This window comes from Bos indicus x Bos taurus, chromosome 8, assembly GCF_003369695.1.
Source record: "Bos indicus x Bos taurus breed Angus x Brahman F1 hybrid chromosome 8, Bos_hybrid_MaternalHap_v2.0, whole genome shotgun sequence".
NCBI classification, from domain to species: domain Eukaryota; kingdom Metazoa; phylum Chordata; class Mammalia; order Artiodactyla; family Bovidae; genus Bos; species Bos indicus x Bos taurus.
The window spans coordinates 69,490,220-69,517,187 of record NC_040083.1 but is presented as its reverse complement, the minus strand read 5'-3'; the positions used below and the strand labels follow the sequence as shown (position 1 = coordinate 69,517,187).

The 26,968-nt window shown below is 38.7% G+C and overlaps 1 protein-coding gene across 7 annotated transcripts in view; it reads right to left on the bottom strand.

Moving 5' to 3' along the window:
* PPP3CC (protein phosphatase 3 catalytic subunit gamma) overlaps positions 1-26,968 on the bottom strand; it is an 81,357-nt gene that overhangs the window by 49,149 nt on the left and 5,240 nt on the right. The window lies entirely within an intron of this gene.

The following is a 26,968-nucleotide window of genomic DNA, read 5'->3' as shown; positions in this document are numbered from 1 at the left end:
CTATTATTAATACAAACACAAGTGTATGTATGTATTATTAAAAGGTGAAAGTCACTCAGTTGTCTCCAACTCTTTGTGACCCCATGGACTATATAGTCCATGGAATTCTCCAGGCCAGGATACTGGAGTGGGTAGCCTTTCCCTTCTCCAGGGGATCTTCCCAACCCAAGAATCAAACCCAGGTCTCCTGCATTGCAGGCGGATTCTTTTACCAGCTGAGCCACAAGAGAAGCCCTATTAAAAGGTAGTCGCTTAAAATATTAGTCATAATAAGAACACAACTAACAGAATGGAGCTCTTTCACAAAATAACTTGCTATAGTAACAGAGCACAAACTTAAGAAAAATAGATATGGGAGGCCTAGTTTTGTTTTCTAATCTGGAAATGCTAACAACTAACTTCAGTTTACACTAGATATAAAGATTATATACAACATCACAGTAAATTAGTAACTTGAACAGAAAAAAATTTTTGATGTTTTAAAACTGGCTATCATCTCTTCTTTTACCTATCTTTAAAACAGTCTACTTTTAGATTTCCTGTGACCTATAGCCATAAGTCTATAAACCATACATTTTAAAGAAGAGGTTCATGTTATTTCTTTTTCATTTTTGGTCACATGGGATCCAAGTTACCTGACCAGGGATCAAACCCGTGCCCTGTGAACCAGGAGCACAGAGTCCCAACCACTGTACTGCTGGGGAAGTCCCAACAGAGGGGTTCATTTTAATCTGTGCTTATGTCTGATGATTTCACTTCTAGCTTTATGGAAGTGTTATTAAGAACCAACTTCTACAGGCACTTACACAATTTTAAACTTGCTCTAGCCATACCATTTTGTATTATTCAAAAGTAAAGAAAGTCCTATAGTAGGTTTTGTAATACTCTTGGCTGCAACTTGGCTCATTTTGACTATTCAAAGCCCACTGAAAGAAATCATAGTAGCTATCCAACCGGCAAATATTACACTGAGACAGGGGATGACATGCTGCTGCTGCTGCTGCTGCTGCTAAGTCGCTTCAGTCGTGTCCAACTCTGTGCGACCCCATAGATGGCAGCCCACCAGGCTCTCCCGTCCCTGGGATTCTCCAGGCAAGAACACTGGAGTGAGCTGCCATTTCCTTCTCCAATGCATGAAAGTGAAAAGTGAAAGTGAAGTCGCTCAGTCATGTCTGACTCTTAGTGACCCCATGGACTGCAGCCTACCAGGCTCCTCCATCCGTGGGATTTTCCAAGCAAGAGTACTGGAGTGGGTTGCCATTGCCTTCTCCGGAAGGGGACCACATACACCCCAGTTTACTCAAGACAGTCCTAGATTTCAGTCATTCTCCTAGTGTAACTGTTAACAGCATCCCCTTTCACTCTCAAACCACCTCAATTTGGAGGACAAATTTAGTGTTAACTTGTGTGATTCATACCGTACACCAATATACTATCTTAATAGGATAATCTACATCTATTATAAGACAAAAATATTATGATGGGTTTTTTATTCACTCATCTAGTGAGTCTATAAAACAGGGTAAAGGTTAGTCCTGAACAAGTTTACTTACATTTTTACTAAAATAGCAATGGTACTATGGTTGTGTTAAATAATAATAATAAACCTTTTGTATTTTAGTGATTCTTACTGAAATATTTTTAAATGAAGGTAAATGCTATTTGGGATTTGCTTCAAAATTATGGGAGAAACAAGCAATAGTATAGAGTAGGCACAGCGTGTGGCGTAAGCCCTCTTGGAGGAGGTTGCCATTAGACCCACTACAGAGCCATCAAGCAGGTGACCCATTTTTTCCAGTAGTCATGTATGGATGTAAGAGGTGGACCATAAGAAAGCTGAGAGCTGAAGAACTGATGCTTTCAAACTGTGGTGTTAGAGAAGACTCTTGAGAGTCCCTTGGACTGCAAGGAGATCAAATCAGTCAATCCCAAAGTAGATTAACCGTGAATATTCCTTGGAAGGACTGATGCTGAAGCTGAAGCTCCAATACTATGGCCACCTGATGCGCAGAGCCGACTCACTGGAAAAGACCCTGATACTGGGAAAGATTGAGGGCAGGAAGAGAAGGGAGCAACAGAGGATGAGATAGTTAGATAGCATCACTGATTCAGTTGATATGAATTTTGAACAAAGTCCAGAAGTGAAGAACGGGGGAGCCTGGTGTGCTGCACTCCATGGGGTTGCAAAGCTCATGCCCACTAAGCTCAGATAATCAGCACCTTCATTCTCAGTCATCACACAGGCACAGTTTACTCGTCTTCGTGTCCTTACTCCCAGCCCTTATGTGGCCACATGGATACAAGGAGTGCAGAATTTCTGAGTGGAAAAAAAGGGGATCTAGAGAAATGCTTCATAAACTGTCTTGGGAACTGCCCCCACCCTAGCACCAACAGGTAGAAAACTAAACTTTGTAAAATGCAGTAAGAATAAATTACTAGAAAAATAATCACAGGCACAGATGTTGTGCTGATGTCGAGCTGCTATGAAAGTTTTTAAATGCTCACTACTCTCTGTACTTACTTCACTTAGCACCAATTGGTGGACAGACACTGGTTCACAGACCACACTTTCTAAGTCAGACTGGTTTGGATAAATATGGATTTAGCGGAACAAGAATAAGACTAGAATGAAAACTTAAATATTATGTATATACACGTGTTCAAGCCCAAGTTTGAGTTTTAACAAGTTTCAAACTGCCTTTAATGACCTACAGAATTTCACTGATTAAAAAAATACAATCTAAGCACTTGGACTCTGAAGTTTAAGCTTCTAACATCTTACCCATGCTTTAAACTATGAAGTATTTAGACTGTAACACTGAGGTTTAGTACTTGTATCCTTTCAAGTCATAAATAAACCATATGCCGCCAGACATAGAAGTTCCCCTTCTTCATTTCTGTGGCTGTGTTGCCTCTTTATTCCATTTCTAAACCTATCATCCTTCCAAAACCAAGTCTTAGGACAATTTTTCAAATTTCCAAGAAAAGATACTCAAGTGTAATTACAAGAGTAATAAGTAATTCCAGACATTTTATTTGTTAAAAAAATTATGCTAACCAAAGTAGGCATTTTAATTTTTTTTCTAAATATATATAAGTTTTATTGAAGTACAGTTGACTTACAATGTTTCAGGACCAAATTAGGCGTTTTTAAATGAAAGAATCAAAATGTTGGTAGTGCCAGCACTCAAGTTATTGCTTTATTGGTTATTTCATATTGTCACTTGGGAGACTGGATCCTTTATTTTTAACCTAGGCTCATCATTTTAAAAGCTACAATCCTTATCAACAAGAAAGCGGGTTAATAGAGGGATTAAAGGGTCTCAAAACGCAAGCATAGAGTTAAAAAAATTTTGACTATGAATCAAAACGTCATTTACCCAGAAATATGATAATTTAGGGGTTAACAAACTACAGTACACTTTTTTTGGGGGGGGAGAGGAGGTTCTTGTTATTCAAAGATGACTGGTACTAGAAAAGGCCACTTAGGCCTTCCCTGGTGGCTAGGAATCCACCTGCCAATGCAGGAAACAAGGTTCAATCCCAGGTCCGGGAGGATCCCACATGCCATGGAGCAACTAAGCCCATGCGCCACAACTACTGAGCCCGCGCTCCAGAGCCCACGAGCTGCAGCTACTGAGCCCACGAGCTGCGGCTATTGAGCCCACACACCACAGCTCCTGCACGCTCTCAGGCCTGTGAGCCACAGCTACTAGAGACTGTGCTCCACAACTAGAGAAGCCACCACAGTGAGGAACTAGGCAGCAGCTCTTGCTCATCACAACTAGAGAAAGCCCACGCAAGGCAACGGAGATCCAGTGCAACCAAAAATAAATAATAATTAAGTAATTGTTTAAAAAAGAACAGGCTACTTAAAGTGTATCCACATTAAAAAAAAATAGTCATAAAAAACAGTGGAGGGAAATCATTCAGCTTTTTATCTTTAAAAATAAGGGACTTTCCTAGTGGTCCAGTGGCTAAGATTCTGTGCTCCCAATGCAGGAATCCTGGGTTCAATTCCTGGTCAGGGAACTAGATCCCACATGCCAACTAAAGATCATGTGTGTCAAAACTTAAGACCCAGCACAGCCAAATACATAAATAAATGAGAAAGTAAAAACTGTAGAAATGATTTTATTTCATAATTAAACTAGCTGCAACATGATTATAAAGGGAGTTGTTTGTACAAATACAACCAAGAATTTCAACATAAACCTTCTGAAAACTGATGAGCCCTCCAGACTGTTAAATCCAACAGTCTATTTAACATCTACTCAGATGTCTAAGAGGCATGTACAATTTAACATGTTATGGAAAGAACCTGTGTGTCCATTGATGGATGAACAAAGATGTTATGGTACATACGTACACAATGGAGTATTATTCAGCCTTAAAAAATGAGAAAGTCTTATAATTTGCAACAATATGGATGGATTTGAAGGCATCATGCTAAAAGTGAAATATGTCAGGCAAAGAAAGACAAAATCCTGTATGGTAGCACTTACATATGGAATCTAAAAACGATTCTCATAGAACAGGAGATCAGACTCACAGTTACCAAAGGAGAAGGGTGGGAGGAGGGAGAAATGGAGGAAAGGGGTAGCAAGATACAAATTTTCAGTGAAAAGGTAAATAAGTACTAGGAATATAAGGTACTGTAATGGTAATAGCTAACACTGCTGTATAATATATAAGAAAGTTAAGAGAATAAATCTTAAGAGTTTTCATTGTTGTTATTATTGTTCAGCTGCTAAGCCATGATGGACTCTTTGCAACCCCATGGACTGCAGAGTCAGGCTCCTCTGCCCTTCACTATCTCCCTGAGTTTGCTCAAACTCATGTCCATTGAGTCAGTGATGCCATCCAACCATCTCATCCTCTGTTGCCCCCTTCTCCTCCTGCCCTCAATCTTTCCTAGCATCAGGGTCTTTTCCAATGAGTCAGCGGCTCCTTATGTAAGATTATGTAACTCAGAGAATCAAACTTCCACTCGTGTACACGTCTTCCATTTCAGTTCCTTCTCAATCCTAAGAAAAGCACTAATAGAAGGATTTTTTTCACCCCACTGTTAAAACAGAATCATTGTTGACATGGTTGATGACCAAATCCAAATCACATTTTGGACATTTTGCAAGGAATATTACAAAACAAAGCATTTGTCTTTGCCTCATCTCTCTCCTCAAAAGTAGAAGCACAGTAAGTAATAAAACAAACTATTTTCATCACCAAGTAAATAGTGATTTTCTGTATTCTTTAATAATTCATATAGCGAATGCCCGGTCTATTAATGTTTCAGCAGGAAAATACCGCACTGAGACCTCTATCAGTCTGCATCTTCAGGTAGGACATTTTAGCATTCTAGTCCGTCCCAGGTGATGCCAGTTGTAAAGAATCTGCCAGTGCAGGAGATGTAAGAGACACAGTTCCATCCCTCGGTCAGCAAGATCCCCTGGTGTAGGAAATGGCAACCCATCCCAGTATTCTTGCCTGGAAAATTCCATGGACAGAGGAAACTGGCAGGCTACAGTCCATGGGGTCACAAAGAATGGGACATGACTGAGGGACTGAGCATAGTCAGTCTAAGAAGTCAGAAGAAGAGGGGAGAGGAGGCACATGGTGCTCTCTTTCACTCTCTAAGTCTGGAACGTTCTTTAAAGACCTCGTTTCAAAGCACTTTCTTTTTCTGAGCTGCTATTCCCCAGAGGGAGCCAGGGTCATAGCATCTTGTCTCAAGAAGCAAGAGGGAAGTAGAGCCAATGGAAACACCACTGTCCTTGGTCCATGGATGGCATTAAAATATAAGGTAGGGTGAAAACTCAGCTGTCAGGGACTCAGAGGGAGTGAGTCAATTTGAAAAGACAATGGAATTCTCTTTTTCCCACAAAATAGTGATTATACATATATATATGTGTGTGTGTGTGTGTGTGTATATATATATACACACATATATATATGTACATATGCATGTAAAATTTTTTAAATAAAAAACTTATTTATGAATTTAAAATTCACCCAGAATTAACAAAGTCACTTTTAAAGATTAAGATACAAAAAAACTCCTGGGTGATAAGTAATACACCAAATATCTTTTATTTAAAATTGTTAAGTGTCCCAGTGTTAATTCTGTTTAAAAATAAATTCATATAATATGATCTAAATTGTGACTAAATAATGCATTAGACCTGGGCTTCCCTGGTGGGTCAGAGGTTAAAGGATCTGCCTGCAATGTGGGAGACCTGGGTTCAATCCCTGGGTCAGGAAGATCCCCTGGAGAAGGAAATGGCAACCCACTCCAGTATTCTTGCCTGGAGAATCCCATGGACGGAGGAGCCTGGTGGGCTACAGTCCACGGGGTTGCAAAGAGTCGGACACGACTGAGCTACTTCACTTTCACTTTCAATGCATTAGACAAGGCAGTAAAGAAATATACCCAAGTATTAGTGCTAGGTAACAAGATTCTAAATTATCTTATTTTTCCAGCTTGCCTATTTTTTAAATTTTCTCCAATTACCCTGTATCACTTCTATAATCAGAAAAATATATATATATAAGAAGTTAGTATATAATTATTTTGTACACTACATGAGCATACTGATATTCTTTTTAGTGAACAATAAAAATTAGAAGAATAGGATGAAAGTATGTGTTTGGACTACAGATGGCTTTTTTTTCCCTATCTGCTTTGCCCTACATTTTTCCAAGTTTTTATTTAAAAAATTTACTAAAAGAAAAATAAGAAATGCCAAAGGCAAAAAAGGCAATCCCGTTGTCAATAACCTTCCCTATGCTAATCAGTTTCATACATAAATAAGACTTTTCTCAAATCAGCAGAGCTGTACCCCAAACTGACTCTTAGCAGTGACATTCAAAAATTCAACATCAAATTTAAGTTACACCTATAAATGACCAAGAGTTACTAAGATGACAAGGAGGAAGCTCTGTGGCTTATGCTTCAAAACACACAAAGGCACTGGGGTGAGTGGGAGATAGACCCCTCAAGATGCCTGGCCCATGGTATCCACACACCTTCTCCCAGTTACTCCATCAAACCACAGTGTAGGTATTGCTGGAAGGAAGGAAGTCTGAAAGCATAAGTAAGGTCCCATATCAGATGACCTTAAAATAGGAGATTGTCCAGGTACACCTGACCTAAGCACAGGAGACCTTTGCATCTGGATCTAGAGGTTAGACATAGGAGTTGAGAGATCTGAAACATGAAAGGGATTCGACGTATAAGTTCTCCATCGTTAGCTTGGAGACAGAGGAGGCCACGGAGTAAGGAATGAAGGCAGCCTCTAGGAGCAAGGAGTGGCCCCCAGATAAAAATACAGACTTCATTCCTACTACCACAAGGAACTATCAATAACCTGAACGTGCTAATGTCAGATTCTTCCCCGAGCCTCCACATGTAAACTCACCCTGGTGGGCACTTTGATTTCAGCCTTTGAGCTGTTGAGCAGAGAAGTCTATGCCATGAATGTACCTCTGAGCCACACAACTTTGAGCTAAAAAAATCATTGTTTTAAGCCACTAAGTTTTTGATAATTTGTTACACAGCAGTGGAAAACTAATATTGAATTCTTGAAGTCAAAGTTTTTTCCTTAGACTGTTCAACAATCACAAATACACTTTTATACGCACAAGAAACTAACATGAGACACCTCTCAGAATCGAAACAGAAGTCCCAACTTATAACTGTACTATGACTCAAAGGACAAATAAAGTGAGCCAAACCAAACCACAACATACATCACAGACTATCTGAGCTCAAACTTTCTCACACCAGATGTTTCAGATCTGTATGTTTCAAGATAAGACCTCAGGTAAAGTAATTTAACAGCAACTCTGCATAGACACCAGATCGGATCTGATACCATGGATAGAGGAGCCTGGCGGGCTACAGTCCATGGGGTCAAAAAGAGTCAGATAAAACTGAGCGACTAAGCACAGCACAGGAGATACAAAGAGGCTTTCCTGGTGGTTCAGTGGTAAAGAATCCATCTGCCATTTCAGGAGACACAGGTTCAATCCCTGGGTCAGGAAGATCCCCTGTAGGAGGAAATGGCAACCCATTCCAGTATTCTTGCCTGGAAAATCCCATGAACAGAGGAGCCTGGGTAGACTACAGTCCATGGGGTTGCAAAGAGTCGGACACCAATGAACTTAGCATTCACACAGGCAGGAGACACAAAACCTGGAAAAGACTAATTGGCATTACCCTAAAGAGAATTTAGAGACCAATTAATCCACAGGCAATAAAAGCCCTTTTAATTTGTAACTCTCTGAAAGTTATAAGATTACTCATTTCTAATACCCTCACTATTCCCCTCTCATTCAACCTTTAACTCTTAACAATGTCTTTTGTTACTGATTTTGAAAGAACGTAAAAGAATGCATGTAAAGACACGGAAATGTGAATGCATAGTATCAGATATGTTTTGGGTTATCCAGAAATAAAGAGAATAATCTTGTATTTTAGAATAAGAAATGTCTGTCTCACCACAAAAAAAATATGGTCATTATACGGTGTTTATATGTTGTCAGCTAACACCATTGTGGTAAATAATCATTTTGCAGAATATAACTATATCAAATTAACATATTATACACCTTAAACTCACAAAATTATGTATGTCAATTTTATCTTAATAAAGCTGGGAGGGGGATTTCTGGTTGTATCAAAAATGACAGAGTATAGCTATAGATAAATTAGACAGTAGACCTTAATAAAAGTAGAAAATCTGAGAACTGGTATATTTTATTTGTCTGGGTTTGTACAAAAACAAAACCACCTTCGACAAGAGAAAGAAAATACATCAGAATTTCTGCCAAAACTGGTCAAACGTGAGGGATTTATCATAAAGGAATAAAGGCTTATAAATCCTTTTAATGTAAATGCTTTCATGAGTAATAAATAAAGGAAAACTAGAATTTGATTTTCTTTCTATTAAAAGGGCAAAGTTATTCTGTGCCAAGAAGACATTCCTTAAATCCTTAAATCCAAGTATCCTGTTAATTCTGTGCTTTTTTTTCTTTTGACAAACTTGTAAGTCTTCTTTTTTTTACATTCCTTACTTTTAGAAAAAAGATGACATTCCTAATAAACAGTGTCACTTATTGCTGTATTTTTAAATATACTGCCTTTAACTACTCCTCACTTTTGGATAGTCACAACTGGTATTTTGTCACACAACAATTCCCTTTGATTTTGTTCTACTCCAAATTCAGAACAATAAAACTGTAAAGATGTCTCTTACGCCTATAATATCTTTGGGTCTACCCAATTAAAGGACCATTAGGTTACACAAAGATTTGATCCTTTACCTTATTAAAAATATTTTTAAAGGATTAATAGAAATTATTAGCTCTGTTTGGCATTCTCCAACTTTTAATTAACTCAAAACTATTGTGAGAGCTCTTTGCTTTATTAAAATGGGGTAAAAAGAAAAAAAAAATCTGACAAATGAAAAGAGTTCAGCCTTCAGCCTTCCTAAGTTAATGATGTATTAATTTAAAATGTGTTAAAGTAGATATGCTTCAATGTTTGTTTATCTTTCAGATTAAACACTGACACAATAGCTGTCGACAAAAGATTTATCTCTAGGTTTAAATAAGCTTGTATTGGTGACATTCCTCGTACATTTTATAGGATAAATCAAAAGGCTTGGATATTTGTCAATATCCTCTCTGTTCAAGACATATTCTTACTTCCAGAATACTCAATGACTGACTCTTTATGAAACTGATTATGTACTTGAACAGAAGATTCCACTCTCTTCCATTCTGATAAGGCTGGTTAATGTTTAATATAATAAATTAAATGAATAAATAAAGCCTGTAGACTCAACACCTACCAGGAGTTTCTGCTTCTTCCTTACATCCACCTAAAGTTCCAGCTATAATCTAAAGATCAACAGTTAACCTTGGGGAGACATGTCAGAAGAACTTTGGTAAAGGTATGTATCATGTACTTGTAACGATTAACACTACATGGAAAAAATTAACTACGCGTACTGCTGACATCATTGCTATGGCCAGACACTGTGTCTGAGTTAGGATTTCCAGAACTGTTTTGCTCCAAAAGCAGAAGATAACGTGAATAGACCATTTATGTCCAAAATCAACAGAACACAATCTCTCCGATGCCAGAAGCCACTGATTACCGTGCACATTCCATGATTTTGCCCTTTATTCTCTTGGATATTTTCTTCTGTCTCAAGATTCTAGACTGTCAGTAAACACCCTGCCCTTTATTCTTAGTACTACCAAGACCTTTATCCTTGATAATCAACAAATGCAGGACTAATTCCTCAGACACTGGGAAAGGTAAATAATCCATATCCAAATTAAAGGGGAAAAAATGACTTGGTTACCATAGGAAGATCCAGATAGATATGAAATATATGAGACATTATCTCAAGTTTTAACAATAATTACTGAAGTTTTGTCTGTTACAGATGCCATGTGTGTGGTCTCTAGAGTCTTAAATAATGCATTCAGTCATTATCATGCCAAGTGACTCTGACTCAAAAAACAATCATCTGACCTAGAGGGGTGGGATGGGGGGGTGGGAGGGAGGCCCCAGGGGGAAGGGATGTATGTATACATATAGCTGATTCAAGATGTACAGCAGAAACTAACAAAACATTGCAAAACAATTATATTCCAATAAAATAAATAAAAACAAACAAAAAAATCATCTAAGAAAAAGAACAAAACGGCTTGGTGTTTACAGAGGTCAAAATTACTACCATCAAAAGCTTGATAAACACTCACAACCTCTCATGGCACAGATCTTCACTGATCACTCCTAAACGGTAAATCCTCCAGTTTAGTTAAAAAATGATCAGAAGCAAAGAGTGAAAATTGAAACAGAAACCACAAATTGTTCCCAAACTCTAAGAAAAAACACTATGACTTAAAAGTCAGATAAAGTGAACCAAATCAAACCACAATGTGCATTACAGACTATCTAAGCTTTTTTTTTTTTGACATTAGCTCATTATGTATGTTCCAGTACTACACAGAAACTGATCTGACAAAAACACCTCAGGGACTCAGGTGTACTAAAGATAAAATCACTGAGCATTCCAGCAAGTCAACTACATCACATAGTGTAGCCAGTCCCCACCCAGACTACTAACTTCCACCCTAAATTCACTCTATGACCAATCTCTGCTTTGAAAATTCTGTGTATCTTCTTTTCTAACTCCCTCCTTCTGAGATGCTCCACCAGTTATTCCAGTACATGTTATTCCTTGCTGCAACAAGCTAAGTGTAACTTCATTTTGATAAGATATAGATGTGCTCCTGGTGGTCTCTGGTAACAGGCTTTAACCTCCCCAAGACAGGGAACTGGTGGCCTAGAATCAGGGATAGGAAGAAGACTTTTATTATACACCTTTTAAAAGTTTATACCATATTATTATATTACTCACCTAGAGACAGACATCTTGGAGTGCAAAGTCAAGTAGGCCTTAGGAAGCATCACTAAGCTAGTAGAAGTGATGGAATTCCAGCTGAGCTATTTCAAATCCTAAAGGTGATGCTGTTAAAGTGTGGCAATCTATGCCAGCAGATATGGAAAACTCAGCAGTGGCCACAGGACTGGAAAAGGTCAGTTTTCATTCTAATCTCAAAGAAGGGCAATGCCAAAGAATGTTCAAACTACCACACAATTGCACACATCTCACATGCTAGCAAAGTAACGCTCAAAATTGTCCAAGCTAGGCTTCAACAGTACGTGAATGGAAAACTTCCAGATGTTCAAGCTGGATTTAGAAAAGGCAGAGGAACCAGAGATCAAATTGCCTAACATCCATTGGATCACAGGAAAAGCAAGAGAATTTCACAAAAACATCTACTTCTGCTTCATTGATATGCTAAAGCCTTTGACTGTATGGATCACAACAAACTGTGGAAAATTCTTCAAGAGATGGGAATACCGGACCACCATATCTGCCTCTTGAGAAATGTGTATGCAGGTCAAGAAGCAACAGTTAGAACTGGACATGGAACAACAGACTGGTTCCAAATTGGGAAAGGAGTACGTCAAGGCTGTATATTGTCAGCCTGCTTATTTAATTTATATGCAGAGTACATCATGCAAAACGTTGGCCTGGACGAAGCACAAGCTGGAATCAAGGTTGCCAGGAGAAATATCAATAACCTCAAATATGCAGATGACACCACCCTTATGGCAGAGAGTGAAGAGGAACTAAAGAGCCTCTTGATGAAGGTGAAAGAGTAGAGTGAAAAAGCTGGCTTAGAACTCAACATTCAGAAAATGAAGATCATGGCATCTGGTCCCATCACTTCATGGGAAATAGATGGGGAAACAGTGGAAATAGTGTCAGAATTTATTTTTGGGGGCTCCAAAATCACTGCAGATGGTGACTGCAGCCATGAAATTCAAAGATGCTTACTCCTTGGAAGGAAAGTTATGATCAACCTAGATAGCATATTCAAAAGCAGACACATTACTTTGCCAACAATGGTCCGTCTAGTCAAGGCTATGGTTTTTCCAGTGGTCATGTATGGACGTGAGAGTTGGACTGTGAAGAAAGCTGAGCACTGAAGAACTGATCCTTTTGAATTGTGGTGTTGGAGAAGACTCTTGAGAGCCCCTTGGACTACAAGGAGATCCAACCAGTCCATCCTAAAGGAGATCAGTCCTGGGTGTTCATTGGAGGGACTGGTGTTGAAGCTGAAACTCCAATACTTTGGCCACCTGATGCAGAGAGCTGACTCATTTGAAAAGACCCTGATGCTGGGAAAGTTGAGGGCAGGAGGAGAAGGGGACGACAGAGGATGAGATGGTTGGATGGCATCATTGACACAAGGACATGGGTTTGGATGGACTCTGGGAGTTGGTGATCGACTGGGAGGCCTGGTGTGCTGCGGTTCATGGGGTTGCAAAGAGTCGGACACGACTGAGCAACTAAACTGAACTGAAGTCATCTGCACTAAATCCTAGATTAATTTTAGGGTATAGCTCCCTTAATTTCTTTTTTAAAAATAAGCTTTATTGAGGTGTATTTAGGAACAGTAAACTGTATCCACTAATGTGCACAATTCGATAAAATATGACACGTCTCCATTTGTCAAACCACAGCCACAATCAAGATATGAAACATTTCCATTACGCTTGAAAGACCCTCTCCTCTGCCTCCCAGCACCAGACAACCACTGCTCTACTTTCTGTCACTACACATGAATTTTGCACTTTTTATTTTTGTATGAATGTAACGGTCCAGTGTATAGTTTTGTGTGTCTGGTATTTTTCATTAACATAGTGGTTTTGTGAGTCACCTGTGCTGTTGCATATATCAGTAGTTTGTATCTTTTTATTGCTGACGAGACTCCACTGTGAGGATTTACCATGAGGTCATTCATTTACCCATTGAATACTTCCTGGTTTGGGCTATTATGACCGAAGCTGCTATAAACATTTGTGTACAAATCTTATTTTCATTACTCTTGGGTAAATACCTAGGGCTGGAGTGCCAGAGACGTAAGGCAGGTGTATAATTAACATGTGAAGAGGCTGTCGAGCAATCTTCCCCAAGGACTTTTACAACTTTACATTCCCACCAACAGTGCCTGAGAGTTTGTCACTCCACATCCCTGTTAAAACTGGAGAGCTGTCCCTTCAATTCAGCCATTCTAATGGATGTGTCATGGCAGTTCATTGTGGTTTTAATTTGTACTTCTTTAATAGCTAAGGATATCAAATATCTTCTTGTCTACTACTGGCTATTTATATATCTTCATTTGCGACTTGTCTGTTCAAATCGTGTCCATTTTTAAATTTTGCTGGTTGGCTTATCAGTGAGTTGTTAAGTTCTTTATATATTCTTAATAAAAGTCCTTTGTAAGACACACCTAGTATGAGTATTTTCTCCCAGTCCAAGGCTTGTCTTTCATTCTCTTAACAAAACATATTTAGAAGAACAAAAGATTTTAATTTTGATGAAGTCCAATTAGCAGTTTTTATAGTTCTTGCTTTTTGTGACTTAAGAAAACTTTGTCTACCCCAAGGTCACAAAGATTTCTTCTAGGTTTTCTTTTCAGTTCAGTTCAGTCACTCAGTCGTGTCTGACTCTTTGTGACCCTACGGACTGCAGCATGCCAGGCTTCCCTGTCCATCACCAACTTCCTGGAGCTTACTCAAACTCATGTCCATCAAGTCGGTGATGCCATCCAACCGTCTCATCCTCTGTCATCCCATTCTCCTCCTGCCTTCAAACTTTCCTAGAATCAGGGTCTTTTCCAGTGAGTCAGTTCTTTGCATCAGATGGCCAAAGTATTGGGAGTTTCAGCTTCAGTATCAGTACTTCCAATGAAGATTCAGGACTGATTTCCTTTAGGATGGACTGGTTGGATTTCCTTGCAGTCCAAGAGTCTTCTCAACACCACAATTCAAAAGCATCAATTCTTCGGCACTCAGCTTTCTCAGTGATCCAACTCTCACATCCATACGTGACTACTGGAAAAACCATAGCTTTGACTAGACAGACCGTTGTTGGCAAAGTAATGCCTCTGCTTTTAATATGCTGTCCTAGTTGGTCATAGCTTTTCTTCCAACGAGTAAGTGCCTTTTAATTTCATGACTGCAGTTACCATCTGCAGTGATTTTGGAGCCCAAGAAAATAAAGTCTGTTACTGTTTCCAGTGTTTCCCTATCTATTTGCCATGAAGTGATGGGACTGAGTGCCATGATCTTAGTTTTCCGAATGTTGAGTTTTAAGCCAACTTTTTCACTCTCCTCTTTCACTTTCATCAAGAGGCTCTTTAGTTCTTCTTCACTTCTGTCATAAGGGTGGTGTTATCTCCATATCTGAGGTTATTGATATTTCTCCCAAGTTTACAAAAATGGTAACATTTCACTTTTACATTTAGGTCTGTGATCCATTATTAAATAAGCTTTGTGTAGGCTACATGTCAGATTTTACTTTTCTCCATACGGACATCCAGTTGTCCCAACACCATTTGTTGTAAACGTTTTCTTTTCACTGCTGAATTGCTTTATCAAAAAATCAAGTGACCATTTATGTGTACGTCTATTTCTGGACTCTGCTGCTTTCCATTTATCTGTCTGTCTGTCCTTTTCACCTTTACCACACTGTCTTGATTACTGTAGCTTTATAGTGAGTCTTGAAATCAGTAATGTGAGTTCTTCAAGCTTGTTCTTCCTTTTTAAAATCAGTTTGCTTACTATTTACAATAGCCAAGTCATGGAAACAACCTAATTGTCCATCAACAGATAAATGGATAAAGATATGGTGTACACACACACACACACACACACAGGAATACTACTCAGTCATAAAAAAAGAATAAAATAATGCCATTTGCAGCAAACATGCATGGGCCTAGAGATTATCATACTAAGTGAAGTCTGAAAGAAAAAGACAAATGTTATATGGTATCACTGACATGTATAATCTAAAATATGATACAATGAACTGATTTACAAAATAGAAACAGACTCACAAGCATACAAAATAAACTCAGCATTACAAAACAGGGAAAGAAGGGATAAATTAGGAGTCTGGGATTAGCAGATACAAACTATTATGCATAAAATAGGTAAGTAAGGACCCATTGTAGAGCACAGGGAACTATACTCAAAATCTTGTAATAAACTATAATAGTAAAGAACATATATATATTACATATATACAGCATGCCAGGCTTCCCTGTCCTTCACTGTCTCCCAGAGTTTGCTCAAGTTCACGTCCACTGAGTCAGTGATATGTAACCATCTCATCCTCTGTACCTCCTTCTCCTGCCCTCAATCTTTCCCAGCATCAGGGTCTTTTCCAATGAGTCAGTTCTTCTCCTCAGATGGCCAAAGTATTGGAGCTTCAGCTTTAACATCAGTTCTTCTGGTGAATATTCAGGGTTGATTTCCTTAGTATTTCTAGAAGTATGTTTGTTTAAATCATGAATGGGGTGTTGAATTTTTGTCAAATAGTTTTTCTGAATTTACGAAGGTAATGCTATGTGTTTTCTCCTTTACCCTGTTAATATGTAGATTATATTCCTTGATTTTCAAGTGTTAACACAACTTTGCATTACTGAGATAAATCCTACTTGATAATAATGCACTATTCTTTTTGTTAGTACATTAAATTTGCTAATATAAGTTAGCTACAATCTCTGATGCTAAATTATGTTGTGCTAGGTTGTCGAACGGAGAAGGCAATGGCACCCCACTCCAGTACTCTTGCCTGGAAAATCCCATGGATGGAGGAGCCTGGTGGGCTACAGTCCATGGGGTCGCTAAGAGTCGGGCACAACTGAGCGACTTCACTTTGACTTTTCACTTTCATGCATTGGAGAAGGAAATGGCAACCCACTCCAGTGTTCTTGCCTGGAGAATCCCATGGATGGAGGAGCCTGGTGGGCTGCCGTCTATGGGGTCGCACAGAGTCGGACACGACTGAAGCGACTTAGTAGCAGCAGCAGCAGCAGGTTGTCGAAGGTATCCGAAAAGCACTTCTCAGTATAGGTTTCAGATTTCAACTTTAACTATAGAGTCACAAAAAATAATAGTGATCATAATGATAACTGTTGTCTGCTAACTACAAAACAGCCATTATACTGAGGGCTTTACATACATAGTCTCATCTAACCTAATAACACTCTATGAAGTATTATTATCCCCACTTGACAAATGTGAAAACCAAGGTTCAGGGAAGTTAGAAACTTTATCCAAAATCTCACAACTAGTAAGTAACTGGAGGAGCTGGAATTTGGTCTCAGGTTGATTGATTCCAGAGACTAAGTTCCTTTGCTGTAGCAAAAGTCACTCAGTCGTGTCTGACTCTTCGAGATCCCATGGACTATACAATCCATGGAATTCTCCAGGCCAGAATACTGGAGTGGGTAGCCCTTTCCTTCTCCAGGGGATCTTCCTAACCCAGGGAACGAAATCCAGGTCTCCCACATCGCAGGCGGATTCTTTACCAGCTAAGCCACAGATAAGATCAGATCAGTCGCTCAGTCGTGTCCGACTTTTTGCGACCCCATGAATTGCAGCACACCAGGCCTCCCTGTCCATCACCAACTCCAGGAGTTCACTCAGACTCACGTCCATCAAGTCAGTGATGCCATCCAGCCACCTCATCCTCTGTCGTCCCCTTCTCCTCTTGCCCCCAATCCCTCCCAGCATCAGAGGCTTTTCCAATGAGTCAACTCTTCGCATGAGGTGGCCAAAGTACTGGAGTTTCAGCTTTAGCATCATTCCTTCCAGAGAAATCCCAGGGCTGATCTCCTTCAGAATGGACTAGTTGGATCTCCTTGCAGTCCAAGGGACTCTCAAGAGTCTTCTCCAACACCACAGTTCAAAAGCATCAATTCTTCGGCGCTCAGCCTTCTTCACAGTCCAATTCTCACATCCATACATGACCACTGGAAAAACCATAGCCTTGACTAGACGAACCTTTGTTGGCAAAGTAATGTCTCTGCTTTTGAATATGCTATTTAGGTTGGTCATAACTTTCCTTCCAAGGAGTAAGTGTCTTTCAATTTCATGGCTGCAGTCACCATCTGTAGTGATTTTGGAGCCCCCCAAAATAAAGTCTGACGCTGTTTCCACTGTTTCCCCATCTATTTGCCATGAAGTGATGGGACCGGATACCATGATCTTCGTTTTCTGAATGTTGACCTTTAAGCCAACTTTTTCACTCTCCACTTTCACCTTCATCAAGAGGCTCTTTAGTTCCTCTTCACTTTCTGCCATAAGGGTAGTGTCATCTGCATATCTGAGGTTATTGATATTTCTCCCGGCAATCTTGATTCCAGCTTGTGTTTCTTCCAGTCCAGCGTTTCTCATGATGTACTCTGCATATAAGTTAAATAAACAAGGTGACAATATACAGCCTTGACGAACTCCTTTTCCTATTTGGAACCAGTCTGTTGTTCCACAAGGGAAGCCCAATAACTGAAGTGGGTAGCCTATCCCTTCTCCAGTGGATCTTCCCAAGCCAGGAATTGAACTGGGTCTCCTGCATTGCAGGAGGATTCTTTACCAAGTGAGCTATCAGGGAAGTCTTTTGCTATAGTGCTTCATCAAATAATCTCTAATAGTTTTTCTTCATACATAAGTCAAAGTCAAAAAAAAAAAAAGGTTAGAATACCAATAATCTCTCTGGGAAGCCACTAAAATTTAAGATTAAATGAGTACTATGTAGACATAACATACAATAAATAAATTCATATGGAAGATACACTCAAGAAAGCAAAAGAACATTATACAATCCAGGATTTTACACAATTTGAGATTTTACAGAATTCATGGTTATACAATGTTACTAACTGAAAAATAAAACACTCAGTACCTGAAGAGATCTATAGGCTGGCCTTCCTAAAATCCTATTTAATAGTGATTATTTGTTAAAACTTTAAGTTCTGAAATCTATAGGAGACAAAAAACTGCAAAGGTTCTTTGAGTAAAAGTAGAAAATACGAGGGAGGTAATTATATTCTAAGTTAAATAACTCAGTATTTATCGAGCATCTACTACATACCCATACTGTCTAGAAGGTAAGGTATAGATTATATAACTTTAACACGTGAGTCTACCTTAAAGAAATTTATATTCTATTTAAGCACCCAAAATAATTAATGTAATGTCAATATTACATAAAAAAAACAAGATGTAATGTCAACACAGAACAGTTAAGCAATATACTGTACTGGAAGTATTAGCTGTATGAAAGACTGTAGAGGGGATTATCAGTAGATGGCTACAGAAATCAGGGAAGGGCATCAGAAAGTTGAAACCTGAGCTGAAAGTCTGGGTCTTCTGGAAATTCCAAAGCTACTTTCTCAATCCTCATTTGTAGGTATTTATTTTCACTGTTGGCACCAAAATAAAATAAACAGAAGGTATACTAAAAGGGAGAAAAGAGGAAATTCCAAACACAGATGTAATATACTGCATGTAGACCCAGATTTGATCTCTGGGTTGGAAAGATCCCCTGGAGAAGGGAATGGCTACCCACTTCAGTAGTCTTGCCTGCAGAATCCCATGGACAGAGAAGTCTGGTGGGCTAATAAGTCCATGGGGTCACAAAGAGTCAGATATGACTGAACGACTAACACTTTATACAAACTTTTAATGAAATAGTTTAAAAAAATAATTTTACATAAAATGGTATAGGAAATAATATAAATACTATGAACACCCATGTACCTACTACGTAGATTTAAAACATTAAGTCTGCCATATCTGTTTCAAATATTTTTAAAGAACTAGAATGTTACAATTACAACTGAAGACAGCCTCCATCCTTTTCCTTCATCCCAGGGGTAATTAGTACCATTAAGTATTTGTGTATCCTTCCCAATGTCAATTTCTTTATATATATATATATATATAATTTTGCTTAAATATATTTATACACAATATATTTAAAAATTTTAGAAGGAAATGGCAACCCACTCCAGTATTCTTGCCTAGAGAATCCCAGGGACAGAGGAGCCTGGTGGGCTTCCATCTACGGGGTCACACAGAGTCGGACACGACTGATGCGACTTAGCAGCAGCAGCAGCATAGAACTGAGGGGCTGGGAATGGATGGCTAGGGAGGTGACAGCTTAAAGATATGGGGTTTCTTTTTGAGATTAAAATGTTCTAAATGGTGATGGTTGCATATATCTGCGAATATGTCTAAAAACCACTGAATCATATACTTTAAATGGGTGCATTGTATGATGTCAATTATATCTCAATAAAACCTTTTTTAAGTTTAAAAAAATTTTATATATGTATCATACTCTGTATCCTTTTGTAAGGATACATTGTATCATTTTTTTAAAGCTCCACAGGTGATTCTGTTTGGTAACCAGAGTTTAGAATCATCATTCTAAGCCTTTATACATTTATCCAAGAAAGTTTTTAGTGCTCCCAAATTGCCAACACATTTTAACCTAGTTTTTGCCCTGAGACAGTTGCTGTTAGATTACCTGGATTGCCGGGGGAAAAAAAAATCTATTGTACAATGCTTTCAACTCAGAAGCAAAAACCCTAATCAAATCAAGTTTATATATGATTCAAGACAATAACCAAACTATAAAAATGAGTTTCTGAAGGGGACGGGTGTGGCAACAGAGGGGTAGTAACACAAGAGTCTTGTGGTGGTGATTCAGTTGAGTATCTTGATTGTGGTTGTAGCTATAAACATGTGAAACTGCATACAGCTACACACACACACATACACACACACACACACACAAATCCGTGTATAACTGGTGAAACTTGAATAAGCTCTCTGGATCGTGCCAATGTCAATATCTTAATTTTGGTACAGTACTTTGGCAGTGTGGGATAGTGACACTGTGGAAGAGACCTAGGTGAGGGTGCATAGGACTTTCCTGTACATTTCTTTGCAACATCCTGTAAATCTAAAATTATCAAAAAAAAAATTTAATAAATTTTTAAAACTAAGTTCCTACAGTACACTGAAAAAATTCTGCAGCCTTTTCATGGTCAAATTCAATTCAATACACTGCTTTAATATACATCCACTACATAAATGATACATATTTTCATATGCCTAATATCTGATGCAGAACTGCATTAAAGAGAAAGACCACATTGGTGACAACCACGTTAATCCTGTAGAAGTATTGGAGATAAACCTTAAAAGTTATTGGCTTTTAAGCTATTATTTTTAGATTATTGTGTGGTCTTATCCTCATGGGACACTAGGATTTACCTAAATAGCTGTCTCCATTCACTGCAAATAACCCTGCTTTCATTCCTATTTTAAGCCAACAAGCCTGCCCTACTTTTGCAGCTTATTTCCTAATCTCCTCACCTGCCTTTCCAATCATGAACCAGTTAAACACCGCTTGCCTGGAAAATCCCATGGACGGAGGGGCCTGGTGGGCTGCAGTCCATGGGGTCACTAGGAGACAGACATGACTGAGCGACTTCACTTTATTTTTTCACTTTCATGCATTGGAGAAGGTAATGGCAACCCACTCCAGTGTTCTTGCCTGGAGAATCCCAGGGATGGGGGAGCTTGGTGGGCTGCCGTCTGTGGGGTCACACAGAGTTGGACACGACTGAAGCGCCATAGCAGCAGCAGCAGCAAGAGGTTATATTAACTATTATTAGTGAAAGTGGTATGTACATTTCAGGTCCTTTTATAACTGATCAGAACAAATTTTATTTCAATAATCGGATATCACTCTTTCAGATTATTCTCTCTGTTCTTTGATAGTCACTGAACTCACCTGTCTTAAAGAAACCATAACTTTACAGTGATCATATGTGTTCAATAAAACTTGCACAATAGTAAAAACAACAACAACTAACTTACTTTCATGAATAAGTCCACCAATTACCTTTATTACTCTGGCCCTTCATTAAAACTATCCTATTTTATTTTTAAACTTCCACAAAGCCTTAAGTCACAAGAATAAAAGGTACCAAGGCATACATACAAAAAAAAAAAACAAAAACCTCCCACAAATTAAGTCTTACCTAGTGGGGCCACCGATCAACCGTTAAAGTTTAAACTTGAAAGGATTATCAATTTATAGAGTGAAGGGGGCAAACATTTCTTACCAGATATAGTCTATGGTTTAGTCATCTGCTCTTCCCGGTGGTATTAGTCATAGGAAGCTCCACAGTTCTAATTTTCTGTTACATTTTTGGGAAATTATCACAGGCTATACTGAGTACTTTTCAAGACAGTAATTAAGCTTCTGAGTATAACCAAAAATATGTTGCTTATAGTAAGAACTCACCAAATATCTGTTTCTGAACACATGATTTCCAAATTCTATCTATACTATAGAAAAGGAAATTTTCACTATTTTGACTAAGCATTTATGTTCTTTCAAAAGCTAAGGACACTAAAGTTGGAAAACACAAAATATAACACTGTTAAGCTATCATTGCACATATACCACTTAAAATCAAACAGATCTGGGGCCAAATCTCACCAAGATTCAAGAATTCATTTAATAAAGAATAGTTAACATTTATTAAGCACCCACTATGGGCAATATGCTGAGCACTTTATATAATATGAAATATAATCTTTAAATTCTGAGGTAGGTACTGTTATCTCCCATTTTTAAATTAAAACAAGGAAAAGAAGTCACACAGCTAGTAATTAGCAGTTCCCATGCTCTTTTCTACACTGTCTTCAGTAAAGTTAAGTTTCTTAGGCTTTCACTTAGACATTTACTAAGCACCTATGGTCTAGGCACTGAATTCAGCATTAAGAATACACAGTTCTTGGAAACTTCCCTGGCAGTCCAGTGATTAAGACTCTACCTTCCAATGCAGTGGGTGCAGGTTGAATCCCTGGTCAGGGAGCTAAGATCCCACATGCCTTGGGGCTAAAAAACCAGAAGATAAAACAGAAGCAATACTGTAACAAATTCAATAAAGACTTTAAAAACTGGTCCACATCAAAAAAATTAAAAAAAAAAATACAGTTCTTGCACTTCAAGAGAACAGTTTAAAACAAAGAATAAATTAGAAAGAGTTTCTAATTAGAAATTATAATGAACAAAGAACATTAAAATATTTTCAGAAATTTTTAAAGCAAGTGAGAGTGTTCATGGGAGCATGTAGGAGGCAAATATCTCATTCTTCTGATGAGGATGAGAGCAGCTAATACATACTGAGCATTTACCAAGTGCCTGTCACTGCACTCTATGGAGTTTATTTAATCCTTATAACTATCTGGCTTTCCTGGTGGTTCAGCGGTAAAAAAAAATCTGATTCAGGTTCAATCCCTGGGTCAGGAAGACCCCCTGGAAAAGGAAATGGCTTCCCACTCCAATATTCTTGCCTGGGAAGTCCCATGGATAGAGGAGCCTGGCGGGCTACAGTCCATGGGATTGTAAGAGTCGGACACGACTCAGCAACTAAACCACCACCACCATCCTACAAGCTAAGTTTTATCGTCCTTCTTCCTCAAATAGGGAAACTGAGGTAAAACAAAGGTAAGTGAGTTGTCCAAGGTTATGCAGATACTAAAAGAAGCCGAATTTGAATCATTCATCTGACTTCAAAGCCCAAGTTCTAAGACAATTACTCATACAGCCTCCTAGTAAAGGAGAAAAAGTTTCTCAGCTGTCCTCTTGGCTAAATCCTGAAAGATAAATAGGAATTAGTCATGTTAGGGGACAAGATTTTATATAGAAGTGGTGCAAAGAATCCTTTCACAGATACAGCACGGCATGGGATTCTAGGGCGACAAGGAGCAGGAACGTAGGTTTGGGAGGGGGTGTGAAATAAGGAGGAAGTAACACAAGGTTAGAGGCTAAGCACGAGGGAAACTTCCGCATCAGCAAAGCTGAAGTTTACCCTACGGGCTGCAAGAGTTCATGAAGGATTTGAAGCACAAAAAAGATTCTTTATATTATCCAAGGATCATGATGGCAGCATGAGATTAGATTAAATCGCCCTAGCAAGAGGCTACAGCACAGTATTAATATAAGCAAGAAGTGAGAGAGGAAGATGAAGCAGTAGCTTTTGTAGAAACCAGAAGTCCACAGAACTAAGTCTGATAGAATGGGATATGACATGTAAGGGACAGGAAAGAGTCTGGCCTGATTCCCAGGCTTGTCATCTGAGCCAGTGACTAAATGCTAAGTGGTGTGATTAACAGGGATGGGAAATATACTTAGGAAATCCTTCCCATCTTCTCTGCTTCTTAGTCCTTTTTAATATTTATTTTATCTCTCTACCACTTTTCTCACTTCAGTCTCCCCAAAAAATAAAACAAGTCTGTCACAATATCTGTTTGGGTAATGTTTGAATGTTCCATAATTCTGAATTACATTTATAAGTCGATTAAGCCTGTTTGTTTGTTTTTAACACATAGCCATCAAAATAATCTTGCTTTCTCCTTAATGGAATCACTGCCAACTGATCACTGACAGTTTTCAGTTGCCCCTCGTCCTTCTCCTCTCCTTCATCAGGCCGCTTCCCTTCTCTGAACTTATTCACCCCTCCTCTCAATCCCTTAGTCAAGTACACTTTGTTTCTCCATCTTTACTTCTGCATGTTCTTCCACGCCCAACTGTGTAGCTGCAACCACCTCTTTTCCTACTAAACAAGTAGCCATCACTCCACATCAGCTGTATGTGCTTTAAAACTCATGTTCTAAACAAAACTCGTGTTCCTCTCTTCAGCATGCCTTCACTGGGCCACCACTGCATCCTCAATTGACAGTACCTTTCCCGAGTCTGGTTACTGGAGGCATCTCTTAATTGTACTCTTTTTTTCTCTCTCCAACTTTATATTTTGAAACACTGAAATTCTATCAAAAAGTGAAAGAATACTAAGATGAATATCCATTTGCTCTTCACCCATATTCACCACTGCACTTCCCAGAGGTGCTAAAGAACCTGCCTGCCAAAGCAAGAGACGCAAGAGACACGGGTTCGATACCTGGGTCAGGAAGATCCCCTGGAAAAGAGAACGGCAACCCACTCCAGTATCCTTGCCTGGAGAATTCCATGGACAGAGGAGCTACAGCCCATTGGGTCACAAAGAATCCAACACAACTGAAGCGACTGAGCACATACCACGGTAAACATTTTGCCACTTTTGCTTTCTCTTTTAACAAATAGATTTCTTTTTCCTAAACCATTTGAAACCAAACTGCAGACATCATGACATTTCAACTAAATGCTTCATCAGGTATCACCTCAGAATAGGAACATTATCCTTTATAACCACAATAGCCTATCACATACCCAAGACATTTAATTTTGAATTTCTATATCTAATATATACTCCATATTCAAATTTGCCCAGTTGTCCTAAAAATGTCCTCTATGGCTTATTCATCTTCCCCATCCAGCCTTGGCACTGTATTTGACTGCCATTTCTCTTTCATCTTCTCTCATCTAGAATACTCCTCTTGCCTTTTAAATTTTTCATCACTGTGACATTTTTGAAAAGTTCAGACCATTTGTCTTACAGAAAGTCCCATAAGTTGGATTTGTCTGATTATTTACTATAACTAGATACAGGTTAAACATTTTTAACAAGGGTTACAGGTGGCTCAGTTGTAAAGAATCCACCTGCAATGCAAGAGATGTGGGTTCAATCCCTGGGTCAGGTAGATCCCTGGAGAAGGAAATGGCAACCCACTCCAGTATTCCTGCCCGGGAAATCCCAGGGACAGAGGAGCTTGGTGGGCTACAGGCCGGGGGGTACAAAGAATCAGGCTCAACCTAGTGATTAAATAACAATTATCTCCTAGTGCTTATTTCATTCAGAATTTCACTCTCTTGGGCTGACACTGTCTGGACATTGCACCAAAACATCATGACTTGTTAGCATTCAATAAATCTAATAACAATCATCAAAGATACATATTTCCTTGGCCAACTAGTATAGCATATTTTTCTGTCAATCAAGCTAGAGAGCCTAGTTACCAAGTTGTACCCTCTTCTAATAACAAAGACTCAAGAAACTAAAAGATTTCATGATAAAAATCCAGTTTGCCAACAAAATAAAACTGAATATAAGGAACCAAAGTTCTCTCTGCATACATTTGAATAATTAGGTAATTATAAAGATAACGAAATCAGATATGACTTAGGTTAGGATGAAATTTTTAGACCTCAGCTTTTTATCTTTGAATGAAGCTAAAATTTAATATAAAAAATGTAAAAATAGAATGCTATATTCTATTAATGACTGCAACAAAGGATGATGATTAAAAACACCTCTTTATTTCCATTAGTCCTTTAGCAATTCAGTTCAGTTCAGTCGCTCAGTCGTGTCCAACTCTGCGACCCCATGAATTGCAGCACGCCAGGCCTCCCTGTCCATCACAACTCCCTGAGTTCACTCAAACTGACCACCATCGAGTTGGTGATGTCATCCAGCCATCTCATCCTCTGTCATCCCCTTTTCCTCCTGCGCCCAATCCCTCCCAGCATGAGTCTTTTCCAATGAGTCAACTCCATGAGGTGGCCAAAGTACTGGAGTTTCAGCTTTAGCATCATTCCTTCCAAAGAACACCCAGGGCTGATCTCCTTTAGAATGGACTGGTTGGCTTTAGCAATTAAGTAGCACCAAAGCCCCAAAATGACTACAAATATAACAGAATTAGTTGAATAATTTTGTCTCTCACAGATATGCCTAAAAATTAGCTTTTCCCCCAAATGTTACTTTAATGGAAAGATACTCTGTTATCAAATACTGCTTAGGAAAAAGTTTTTAATCAATTCTTTAATTCACTTTAAGTAATGAGTCCTTCTGGCGCTAGTGGTAAAGAACCCGCCTGCCAGTGCAGAAGATGTAAGAGACAGGGGTTCGATCCCTGAGTCAGGAAGATACTCTGGAAGAGGGCCTGGTAACCACTCTGGTATCATTCATTGCCTAGAGAATCCCATGGACAGAGGAGCCTTGCGGGCTACGTTCCATAGGATCGCAAAGAGTCAGGCACAACTGAAGTGACTTAACATGCACACAAGTCCTTAGCATTTGTCTCTCCCAACGATCCAATAGCTTTTTTTTTAACTCTACAGTAAAATGTGATGTTACTTTATAGAAGAAAATTGTATTATCAAATGTCTGATATAAATAAGGCTTTCATCACAACCATTATCATACAGGTAAAAAGAACACCTTATTCCTGCTCAAAAAAAAAGAAATTAAGTGTTTAAATTAAGAGATCCTTTCTGAATTTTGAGACTTTCACTTAGACGTGTGAGTTTCAAACAGTCTTGGATGTCCAAGTGTTCAGATAGTTTGGCAGCTTGTTAATTACAATGGTAAACTAAGCATAACTGAAATACTTCTGACAAGTTCAACAGATGTGTGCTATGTGACTTGCTCACAATGAATATTTATCCTTGAAAAAGTTTCTTCTAGGTTGGCACTGTATCAAATGATTGAAAATATAAAGGATCAAAATATGAATATGAGCACTTTCAAACCATTCTCATGTTGACTGAAACCATTATGA